Genomic DNA, 12,846 nt, shown 5'->3' with positions numbered 1-12,846 from the left:
TTAGCCTGTGTGTGTGTGTTGGATGAATGAGCAATTGGGAAGTCATGACCATGTGTTTGCTGTCATTTAAACCGCCATTCTAATCTAAATATACATGTGGGTGCTTAAGGAGACTTCTTTCTTTTCAAGAGGATCATTCTTAACAGCTCTCAACTCCTTGCCGGCACACGTGAACTTTGGGGCACTTCTGTTTTCCTGAGGGCTACTCTGTTTTCTTTTAAAAGAGGTGAGGATGATTTCTTCGCTTGCTGTATTTCTGATTTTTAAAGGCCAGCTGTATGTAAAGTTTATTTACCATGAGCAATCACTTCATAGGAAAGACAGCTTCTAGGATGTTCTACAAGGTAATGAAAGAGGGGGATAAGCATGAGGAGACAAATAAAAGACACGGGGTTTCTTTTTATAGGAGAATTCAGGAAAAACTTAACTGATTTTAGATCACTAATTTGCATATAGCATGCACTAATCTAATAAAAAATTAGAGAAGTTTATAAAATAGGAGGTATGATTTTCTAATACATCATCATATAATGGAACCCTCATGTGTGTTTTTTTTCCCCTCAGAGTGATTTAAAGTAGAAAAAAAAAAAGATACCCTTCTCCCTTGACTTCAAAGCATTTACATATATTTTATCTACCTGGGAATTATTAAAATACACATTAAAGAAGTTAGAAGTTACATAGAAGTTTCTTCTGCTCATGATTATAATAGTATAGACTTCCTTTTATTTTCTTAGAGAAGCTAAGGATTAGGCTTGTAAGTATTTTACTAATCTGGAATGAATCTTTTCATTCAGAAAAGAATAATACTGGTCTTTCATTTTTTCATAATTATATAGCTTATTTTTGAAGAGCCATATGGCCAAATGTTTTTCTTTGCCCATTCACACATTTTTAGGTATAAGAGCAAACAGTGTAAAATACAACTTATGAAAAAATAACACCCCTTGTCATCTAACTACTAGGGTATTTGATAAAAATTAGTTACCACTTAATTACACATGAAAATGTTTCCTTAATATTTTTTTGATAATCCTAGGGAGACTGTGTTATTTTTTTAAAAAAATTATTGCTGTGTAAATTCTTAAACAAATACATGTATTTAACTTTTAATTTACTTAATAGTTATACTGTATGCCTGTTTGGAAGTTGCCTTACAGATTAATATATGTGACAAATGTAAACTAAGGTAAGTAGTAACAAAATTTAAAGAACGGAGTGTTTATTCAGAGTTAGGCAAATTTTCTACGTGGGCAATAAGGTCTACCATTTTTTTCCTAGAGAAATATGAGAGTTATATAGTTTTATATTTGGAATATCATAACGCATGCACATTCATTGGCAGAAAGAAATTTTCCTGGAACTATATTCCAGGAGAATTTACCATATGGGTCTCTAGATGTCCAAATAGTTAATGTTCTGTGTAAGTGGGCAAAGTAATTTCATGTAAATACTAATCTCATAAATTAAAATTATTTTTTTCTGATGGGGTAGAACATCCAGGCATGGAAATATCTAAAGGCTTAAGAAACATTTTTTGAACAGCATTTCCTTTCTAAATGTTTTCATTTCAGCATAATTTCAGAGAAAACAGAAGCTGATGATAATAAATCCCTGTCATTCCAGGAAGAGTCATATTTAGTAAATTCTATTCTAGAGCAATAAGTGGAGCCTTCGTGTTTGCTTCACAGCTAGTTTCTCCCTTCCCCCTCCCTTCCCTCCCCCATTGCTCAGCCCACACTCAGGGAATTGGGCAATTTGCTCAGTTCATCAGGAAGTTTATGAGAATAATATCAATATTTCTAATTTTCTTTCTGATTTTTTAGTCTATAAGAAAACACCACTTTCTGGACTAATTTGACTTTCAGGTTTCTAGCAGCCAGCTGGTAAAGAGGACGTGATCTATTACACATTTCACATTGTTATGAGATAAAAACCAATCTCTTAGGAGATGTTTAAGTCAAATGCAATTAAGTGGAAAGACGAGTCTGTGTTTTCTACTTGCTTTTCAGCACTTGGCCTTTTAAGTATAGTGGATAAAAAGGTAATAAGTAGCATTTACCATAGAGGAAGAAATTTGAATGCCGTATTATAAACTAAATGTGCTGAAGTTTTAAATTATAATGTATATATTTGAAGCATGCATGCATAGGTGAGTATGGTGAGGTTTGTGGAATTGAGCTTTTCCTGAATAGTGATTGTATGAGTAGGGAATGCTGTCGTTTCATGAAGATTAAAAAACAAGTTTAAGGTCTTTAAATCATTCTTGAGATATTGAAATTGAATGAGTTTCTGAGGATCAATTCAGAAACAGTTCCAAAACATCCTCTGAGAATGCGGTAAATCATGTGTGCTGGGGCTCTAATTGAACAGCGTGGATCTGAATCCTCATTAACTTGTCTGTAGGGAAGAGAAAATTGAGGAGAGCAAGGAAGAGGCCGAGGAGAAGACCTTTAGCCGGTGCTGGCCTGAGCTGCCATTGTTGAAGGACATCCTTTGAGCTAATTTCAGTCCCATAAAAAAAAGAATCTATTTAGTGATTAGTAACCAGTGGATAAGAGCAGAAAGCCCAAGTGAATAAAGGCCATAAATACCGAAGTCCTTGGGATAACAGCCTGTAAAACTGTCAGAAAGCATTGCTTAAGTGACAAAAGATAGCCCAAAGTAACAAGAAGTGCTAGGTCACTAGGCAATACTCCGTGTTCTCGGACAGAAGACAAAATTTAGTTTTCCCCAAAAATAGAGGTTCTTCTTGAATCCAGGACCTGCCCCACTTTATTTATTTGTAGTGGCTGGTGTCTCTGCTTTTAATTTATGGTTGATTGCATTTGCTTGTCGGAATCTTGAGGCCTGTTAAAGATAGCGTTTCCAAAAGTAGCACTAGGATTCCTGAAACTTCTGTTTAGATCCATCAAGATCTACTTACTTCCTAAGAATGTTTAGCCTAACTAGAGTGAGTGGGTAAGTGTGTGTGTGTGTGTGTGTGTATTTTTTAAAAAGCAGATGGTTAGGGATTAGATGCTGTCGAGTGCCTTTCTCTTGTTTTTAATTTAAAGTCTGAAGTTCACCATCCTTAAATAGTTTTTCCTAAGGGAAAAATAAGTAAATAAAGCTAGAAGAATGTAAGTTTATATTATAAACTATTTTGTTATTACTGTGCACTGTTAGGATCACAAATGATTAAAGTCTTACCAGCCCGTACTTCAGAGGTGTTTAGAGTTAGAGAAAATTCAGAATGATTATGGAATCAAGGGTCTTTATTCCAAGCTCCTGTTGTTCTGTGATGATGATTTTATGGCATTTGAATTACGGTGTTAGCCAGCAAAATGATATGTTTTTACAGTTTTACAGTATAACCTTCAAATCCCAGATGTGTGTTTGAGAGCTGTGTCTTCAGTGTACTCAAAGTGTTGTGCTTCTTCAAGTTAGAGAATTTTGTCAACTTAAGGGTATTTGCTTCTCAGCGTTCCGGCTGTGAGAACTAGAGGTGTCATTCACTTGAAGGGAGCAGATGTTAAAGGTTCTTGCCCCTGCCTCCCTAATCCCAAACACCCTTGAAGAAGAGAAACGTCCTATTACCCAAATAGGCATCTTTCTGATGGTGAGAAAAGGCGGTAAAAGGCAGTAAATCTGCCTTCTCATTATGAAGTGCAACAATAGATTGATTTATGAAGAAAAGCAACTGTTGGGTTTATATGTGTGCATGGAAATGTAAGTTCCTTTAGAGCCTTAGAAGCAGTAGCTTTCCTCCTGTTCTTGATAAGAGTTTAATATTACTAATACGGGTTGTGTTGATTCTAAATGCCACATTTTTTTAAGGGGGTACATTGAGAAGAAAACAAACAAAAGTCCACCTCCTAATGTTTTCGCATGAGCACAGTCTCTTAAATAGGCTATGTTGTTGCTATTTCAGTTCATTTTCATTAAGATCGAGGGGAATTCTTAAAAACAGTTTTATTTTTATCAACTTTGTGTTAGTACTTAACACTTTAAATAAAAGTGAGTGTAAGTATAGCATATTTAGATGTTAGGCTGTTTGTAAAATTTTCAGTTTCACTTAATGTGTCATTTTCAGCAAACACTATAAAACTACCGGATAGACCCACAGTAAAGATAATTTCAAATTTCAAGGGTAGGGGAGGTCATGTTATGTATTTTGTGTTGGGTTTTTAAGAAGGTCTTTGTGCACTTTAAAATCTTTTAAATAAGTCTGTGTTACCTCTTATTTAGTAAGAAGCTTTGTTAGAGGATTTCTATTTAACTTAAAAGGTAAAATTTAAGCTCTAAGTCAATTTTGAGCATAAAATATTATAAAAAACAAAAATCTGGATGGTCTCTAGATAAATTGATATGATACTGGCCTTGTATATTTAGCACCTAGTACTCCAGAATTTGAAATCTATGTGATATAATTAAGATTTGAGCATGCAGATTACAGAATTCAAACTGATAATTATCTATAGAGTTGATGTTAAAGCTCATCTCTTTCAGTAAACATTTATCCCCAATGTATGTATATTTCTAAAATTGTAGTAACAGCTGTGCTAACATACTATGTACAAGAAGGTACATATAAATACTTGAAAAACTAAAAGAAAAAGAAAAGTATTATTTGAATAAAGGTTCTGTTCTTTTCTTTTACCGCTATGGCCTACCTTACATACATCTATGTGCACATGCATGTGCATACCCACACCCAAGGAATTGTAGAGCGCTCTGATCTAGAAGAAAGGGATTCAGTGTGTTACCTGAAAAAATGCACTGTTATTTTAATTAGGAAGATACAAGGCTTGTAAAGACTTATTCCTTGCAACTATCAACAGTCTTTGTGATAAATAATAGACTGATAATGAGAAATGTTGCATTTTGACCTGCTGATGATTGGATAGTTTTAAATCAATACTTTTTTTTCCCAGTGGACTTTGGTTATTTTGGAAGTCAAAATACCATGGAAATAAAGGTCTTGGCAAATAAAACGAAGTCTTGATGTCGCTGCTATGATCGTAAATCTAAGCTTCACATTTAATGGGGAAAATTCTCTAAGATGTCCAAAGATGAAAATTAATAAAACTTCTTGACATTTGTGTAAGTCTATAAAGATTCTATAGGTGTCAATCAAATGCTCTTTGGCCTTTTTCAAGTAAACCATTTTTTAAAAAGGTCTAAAGTTAATGAGAAAATGCAATTAAAATGTCTTGTCAAATGATCTCTTCAGGTGTATCTGTGTTTTACTTCATTTCAATTAATTACTATCTTTATGATACCCTGAATTCATTCTATTTAATTTTAAATTTTATAATCCAAAGCTGAGAGCTTAGCACCACACCACATATAACGTACTTTCAGGACTCTGTTCAATTCAACCCTGCCCTTATAGAGCGAGAGGAATATAATATTTTACATTATTTTGAGCGTCCTGCACTCTGCACAGGTGGGTTATTTCACAAGCAACTGAATAGTTGTTCTGACAACAGTTTCAGGATCTTACTGTTAACTGATGAGCAGTGGTGTTTTGATGTTCATTGGTCAGCTTCAATAATGGTTATTTATGGGGCAATTCCATGAGGAAACTTGTTTTTTCTTTCTCTTTTGTGAGGCATTACAGCTCTAAGCCCTCTGCCTTGTAACTTTTTCTTTCTCTACCCTAATCCTCAAAATACACAAGAGAGGGGGGAAAAAGGACCAGTTAAAAGACATGTGTCTGGTATTATAACTCAGTGGTATATTTTATGGCCAGTTGTGAGACACGACTTCTCACGGTCTTTGCTCAAGGGATAGCAACATGCTTAGAGGTGGTGCAACTGTAAATGGCCTGTTTCCAGATGATTTCTCATTCTTACAGCTCTGAACAAGTGAGGGATTTTTGGAACACATCTGGTACACCATCTTGCAACAACCGGATTTTTTGAAAGATCATATGTTCTGGCCACAATAGTCAGTAGCAGCCTACTGACTATGAGAGATACAAGACTTGGGGCTCTTGTGCTTAAAAGACAGGAAACTAAAAGAAAATTATCGCCATCCCTACGTGTGGGAAAGGGTCTCCTGGAAAGATTTCTAGACCCTTGTTCCCCAAGTCCATTTCGTTTCCTAATGGGATTCTGTGTTCTCAGACAGGGCACAAATGGTGACACATTTAATAATAGCAGCAAAGAGGACAATAATAAGGGAGAAAGCAAATGCAGTTGTTAAAACCAGAGGCACCACAATGTAAAGCCAATTATCTTGGCATCCAGGATGATTTTGTCCGTAAGTTTGAATAGGTCACAAAAATAAGGACCTTTGCTGTCTGTAGAGACGGTAATTCTTAGGATCTTTCTCTCTTACCAGCAAATGATGGGCATGACGATAGCTTTTGATAATATAAGGGCCCAGCAGGCTAAATACACTTATAATTTAACATCAAGTTCATTTAATTTGTCATAATATCTACAAAGGGAGAGGGTTTGCCAAAGAGAGATGGGGTGTCTCCCCCGTGGTCACAGACTTGAGTAACTGTCCAGCCGTAACTTGAGTAACTGTCCAGCAAGTTGTAGCTGCCTATTCCAGTGTCCTTTCCCCAATTTCACCTTGTTTTCAAAGAAAGACCTGTTGGCAAATTATTTAAAGCAATAAATCTGTTTTTTTTTCCTGGAGATTATGTATAGATTGTATGGAAGAGTTGAGTAACAAGACTAGATCACTTTAGAAGGCAAATAAAATAAATGATCGTAGTGGGTTGTCTGATGTCAGTCTTCTTGATCAGTACCAATGCCATTCTAGGAGAAAAGTCCTTGCTTTTAAAAACAAAACTTATTGAACTAGTGAGGTGAGTACCCAGGATCTCTTGTAGTATTGATTGGACAAATGTTAGAAGCAATTGACACAGACGCACCCATTCAGACCCAGGGATGAAGTATTTTGTTTTATCACTGGTTTGCCTTGGGTGCCAATCACAAGATATCCCTTAGGAACAGAGGGATATTCAGGGCAGCTTTCACAGTGACATAGAAAACTGTGTTCCCTGACTGGTGGTATAAGAGGCTGTTAGTGTGTTCAGAATACTGCTTTAAATTAATTCCACCTTTTCAAGGTTAATAGGTGTAGTAGAAAGAGAACTGGATGAGAAGTCAGAAAACTTGGTGCTAAATCCACCTAAATATTACCTACTGGCCACTTAATCTTATTGTGCTTTAGTTCCATCAGCAATAAAATGGGGATAAAAAATATGTCCTTTTGTCTTAATCAGCTTGGGCTGCCATAACAAAATACCGTAGAGTTAGGTGGCTTAAACACAGGGATTTATTTCCTACTGTACTGGAGGCTGGGAAAGCCAAGATCAAGGTGCTGTCTGATTTGGTTCCTCTCTGAGGGTTATTTTCTTGACTTGGATTTGGTTACCTTCTCACTGTGTCTTCACATGCTGGGCGGGGAGTGAGACAGGGAGCAAGCTCTCTGGTGTCTCTTCTAAATAAGGGCACTAATCGCATCATGAAAGCCCCACCCTCATGACCACATCTAAACTTAATCACTTCCCAAAGGCCCCATCTCCAAATACCATCACATGGGGGTTTAGGACTTTAACATAGGAATTTTAGTGGGACATATTCAGTCTGTAGCACTTGCCTTTCTCATGGTAGAGCGAATAAAATAATATGATAAGGCTACGCAAAGATATATTAAGAGGTTAGAGTTATTGACTGATGTTTGTCCAATTGGATTTTCATATACCTTTCTATATAATAAAGTTTTGTTCTTGGGGTGCCTGGGTGGCTCAATTGGTTAAGTGTCTGCCTTCGACTCAGGTCAGGATCTCAGGGTTCCTGGATCCAGCCCCCTGCCAGCTCCCTGCTCAGTAGGGTGTCTGCTTCTCCCTCTGCCTCTCCCCCTGCTTGTGTTCCCTCCCTCTTTCTCTCTGTCAAATAAATCTTTAAAAAAATAAAATTTTGTTCTTTTAGCATGCTTATTTTGAAGCAGGTATTAATGTAAAACTAAATGAAATAAAAGTTCTCATTTCTAGCTTTTTGACAAGTCACTCTTGCATCATTCTTGTTAGATTAACTTAATGTAAGTGTTATTTCACAACTTTTCAATCCTTAGTTCTTTGCTTAACTGTGAGCTTACCTTTTATTGAAACAGCTATCACAATATGTTAGCTATCTATGGGAATTGGTAAGAGAATGCATTTATGTGATGAACATTTTCCACAGTTGTTTAAAATGGATGTCATTATTCTTTAAAAATGTATTAAATGTATACTTGAAAGTTGAGTTGGATTATCCTCAGTTTCTTACAGAAGGTTTCTTACTACTAAATAAGGTTTCTTACAGTAAGTTTCTTATTACTAAATAAGGTAGTTCTTTTTTTCAGTTTTATCAAGCTATAATTGATGTATCAAATCATGTTACACACCTTAAGCTCATACAGTGTTATAAATGTGTATATTGTGAAATGACTGCCACTGTAAATTCAGTCCACATCCATTATAAATGAGACAGTCTTTTAAATGATACTATATGCTAAGAAAAAAAAAGTGTCAGATGATTATTAATTTGTAGTGAAGGAAGCACTAAACTGACAAGAACCTAGTAGCTCAGTCATGGAAATTGAATAGAGACATAAATAAAAGTATATTTACATTTGTATTTTCTTTGATTAGTACTCACCCTTGACATAGTCTTTCTGGATATTTGTGCAAAAAAAAGAATTTTTATTGCAGGCTATGTGTTTTCTTTTTCTAAACAACGTAGAAATTTTGTGAAAAACTATAGCAATGTGTCTAAAATAATTTCTGTTTAACTGCTTAGACTGTATTCTCTCCCTTTCCCCTGAAGAAAAAAAAAAGGTGTACATTATTCTTCCCCTTTTTCTTTATTTTGATTGTTTTAAAGATCCAGTTGAAATTCTGGTCATAAATATATGTTGCCTGTGAGAAAAGATGGAACTTTTATCTTCTGATTACCTAAGGAGGAAGCCTGCTGCCAGTGTTAAGAAACAATGCCAGATTTTACCAGCCCTCTCGCCTGACCTGCCTTGATAGGTGTTCTCTTTTGAAGCACTTGTAGGAGTTGTAAACATGTAGTTTTTCTTACTTGTCTTGGACAAAAATAATCCTCCTTTGAAAATCCATTACAAAATGATTTTGCATAGCCATTTAATGTTGAAGATTCCATTGCAAATCTTGGTAGGCCATTGTTTTGGTAGTAAAGATATATCTTGTTTTAGGCAAAAGAGGAGTATGTGGTCTATTGTAAATAAGAGGAGCAACCAAATGTTGATTAGCTACCACTGGAAGAGTAGAGGGCTAGGAGTTTTTACTTTACTTCTACATGAGGCTCAGTGCCCTCACTGTATGAGGACATTAATGCCTAAGCAGTCTTCCCAAAAACCTACACAGTAAGCAATAGAACTTAAGATTTTTTTTTTTAAATCTGAATAAAGTCAGGTTTTTATTAGATATTGGGAAAAGGCTTGAGCAGGCAAGGTGAGAGATTTCTAAATTTTAACACTCAATGAATGTTTGATATGATAGTGATTGTCATAGAATTTGAGTTTTTTTTTAATTTAAATTCACTTAATTAACATGTAGTGTATTATTAGTTTCAGAGGTAGAGTTTAGTGATTCATCATCAGTTGCATGTAACACCCAGTGCTCATTACATCATGTGCCCTCCTTAATGCCCATCACCCAGTTACCCCAGCCCTTCACCACCTCCCCTCCTGCAACCCTCAGTTTGTTTCTTCTAGTTAAGAGTCTCTTAAGGTTTGTCTCCCGAATTTGAGGTTCTTAAGACTAGACTTTTGTCACTGTGGAGCATGGCATTTAAAGACATTTCATGTCTAGTGTTTGATTACTCAGGAGGTAAGCTAAACATGTGACTTTGGGCATCAACAGGAAGAAGTCAAAAGCTTTTTTTTAGTGGGGAGAATTTTGATATTTCAAAAACAAGTATCAAATTAGTAATGGGAAAAATCAGAACCTCGTTGAAGTTCCCTATATTTAGGTTTTGGCACATATACACATAAGGAGGGGAAAAGAGGATGCAGTAATCTTTTCAGTCCTTGGGTACTTTAAAGACCTTACTCTAGCTCTGTTTATGGTGAATATTTTAAAAAATAAACCAAACAACATTTTCTAGGTTATAAAATCATCCTTGATTTGCATTTTTGGAGAATAAATATGATTTTATTTTCAAATAAAATACAGACTGAAAGTGAACAACAGCTCCGTTCGGTTGGATTTGATAAAATAGAAGACTGTGTCACCCTCATCTAGTAGCAGAATGGCTTTTTGAACAGTTACCATTTAGTTGAATTCTGTCCTGGTCTGGCTAGGTAAGTTTAAGGTCCATCCACTATGACATGATTTTGTACATGCTTCTTAGATGTTTTTATTGAGAGGTAATTGCATTCTTTCCGGGTGTTTTCTTGCAAAATACTTTGATGAGTATGCAGGGATGCTACTTCTGGATACATCAGTTAAGTTTCTAATTTTTCTCATGATGCTTTTTTTTTTTTTCTCTTATGCTTTCTTAGATTTGTGATTCTTTCCAAAACATGCTTTTGCATTTAGAGGAAAAGAAATGACTAACATATTATCAGTGGTGTTTTACTTGGAATTGTCATTAATATCATTTGTTTGAACAAAATATGCCTGGACCCCCCACACCAAACCCACTTAATCAGAATTTCCTTATGTATAGAATGCCCCCGACTGATTCTGATGAATATCCATGGCTACAAATCTCTGGAGCCTTGATCATTGGTTCTTAAAAGTCTGGTTGGTCCCCAGAACAGTGGCAGCAGCATCACTTGGAAACTTTTTATGGAATCTAGGTTCTCATCCCTATCCCAGAATTATTGACTCAGAAACTCTGGAGTGGGACCCAGCTGTCTGTGTCTTAACAAGTCCTTCAGGTAATTCTAATGCCCATGAAATTGTGAGACTCCCTGTCTTTGATCATCCCAAGGGGTCTCCTTGGCTCCAAAACCACAAATCCTTGTCCTGGTTACAAAAAGCTTCCAGGACATTGGATTTGCTGCCCACCATTCAACATTTTATCCTTCTCCATTCACCTCTGTTGCTTTAAAGTTTCTCTTTTAATATTGTCGGTGAATTAATGTGTCTTCTACCATAAACCTTAAATGCTTTGTGGATCAGGCATGGTGGTAATGATAAACATTGAATGAAAGCCTTTTTCTCCTGTTGTATTATGTTCTTTACTCTTCGTCAATTTTCTGAGGGTTGGTAACTGGATTTACTAACCTTGTTTGTGGTTAAGAAGCTAAAAGAAGGCTGCCTGCAGGTTTGGTTCTGGCACTGGCATGAGGCTTGAGACAGATGGATCAAGTTTAGCATGGGGTGGTTGGGGAGATGGCCACCATCCCCTCTTGCTTTCCTGATTAGTGTCACTCTCAGCAAATAGCTCTGGCAGAATGGCTCCTTTAAGTCCAGTGCAACATGACTGGTCCAGCAGGAGGGGGAATTAGAGCTCTCTCCACTCACTGTAAGGAAACCTCTTTTTTGGCTCCCAAATGGTTTCCAGAGCTATCAAAATAATACCATTTGCAGACACTTTTCATGGCTGAAAAGAGCAACTTGGAGAGGAGAAATGTTTTGCAGCTGGGCATTGCACATAGCTGCTAACTGAATGCCCTTGCAGTGTGTAGCTCACTTTTGTGGCTCAACAGTGGAAGAGCCACTCAACAGAAATGAAGAGTCCCTCACACAGGCGTTTGTGCTTGTAAACCAGCTTTTCTTTGTGGGCCACAGACAGCAATGTGTCGGACGTTGTACTGCAAAGCTCAAGTAAATCTTGCAGTGGTAAAGGGTAGGTGGCCGCCTGCCGCTCATTAGAGATCCTGTCTGGCTCTTTTCCTGCGGAATGAGTGGTAGATTGCTGACACCTGTTTTCCCATCCAGCCTGAGGATGTGAAGTGTGCATTAGGAATGCTTGAAAGTGCTTCCTTGTGTCCGAGGCTGGATCTCGGTGTTGCTTGCAGAGAAGGGGGTTGGGATTCAGTGCTGAGAAGGGAGATGAAAAAAAAAAAATCTGTGGTGAGAAAACTGCATTATCAACTGAACTGAGATTCTCCTCCTCATTTAGTGGCTTCTGATGGTGCTCTTAGTTTGTCTTCCACGTGGCCCCGATAACTTGGGTCATCCAATGAGCGAAGTCGAAAGAAGAAAGATAATGTCCTGTACGTGAAAAGACCTCATCTATGTCTCAAATAACAAGTGTATAGTTGAGACTGTGAGCACATTAGAAATGGGATAGAAATAGTCCAACATTAAGTTATTTTCAATTTGGCCTAAATACGTAAAATTCAAGTGTGTTGATGGTATGATCAATTTCTTTGCACACTTCTGTCCATGTATTTGTTCTTCCCACCTTTACCTACTGTAAAGCCTCATAAAAACTGGCAGGTAGAGCAGAGGACCTAATGCTCTGCCTTCAGTCCCAGATGCAGAGTGCCTGCTGTATGCAGTGCATTATGCTAAGTATGAGTGGATAACAAGCACAAGACAGACCCCCACACCCCTGCCTTTTCAAGTCCCTGCAGTCTACTGGAGAGGAAGCACACACATCAAAGGCAGCATAACAGTGCAGCACATCAGATAAGCAAACAGATGAGATCCACATTTTCAGTGGGTTTGGAGAAGGAAGACAACTGTGAGTTGGACAGGTAAAGGAGGATGTGGACCTTGTTCTGGGTATTAGGGGATGAGGAGAATTTATGGTGAGAGAGTGGGGCATGTGTGTGATGCTCTTTACCTGCATACATAGGCTGTGGATTTAGAGGGTGGTGTGTGTGTGTGTGTTTGAAGTAGTGGCAGTATTTCCCATTGATTCGTTTGTGGGACTT

At 37.0% G+C, this 12,846-nt stretch overlaps 1 protein-coding gene across 2 annotated transcripts in view; it reads left to right on the top strand.

Moving 5' to 3' along the window:
* The window catches only part of MLLT3 (MLLT3 super elongation complex subunit), a 281,107-nt gene that overhangs the window by 249,353 nt on the left and 18,908 nt on the right, over positions 1-12,846 (top strand). The window lies entirely within an intron of this gene.

Source organism: Leptonychotes weddellii, chromosome 14 (assembly GCF_054177405.1).
Source record: "Leptonychotes weddellii isolate Sample4059 chromosome 14, ASM5417740v2, whole genome shotgun sequence".
NCBI lineage: Eukaryota > Metazoa > Chordata > Mammalia > Carnivora > Phocidae > Leptonychotes > Leptonychotes weddellii.
Note: the sequence above shows the minus strand (reverse complement) of the source record. Positions and strands in the feature narration are given on the sequence as shown.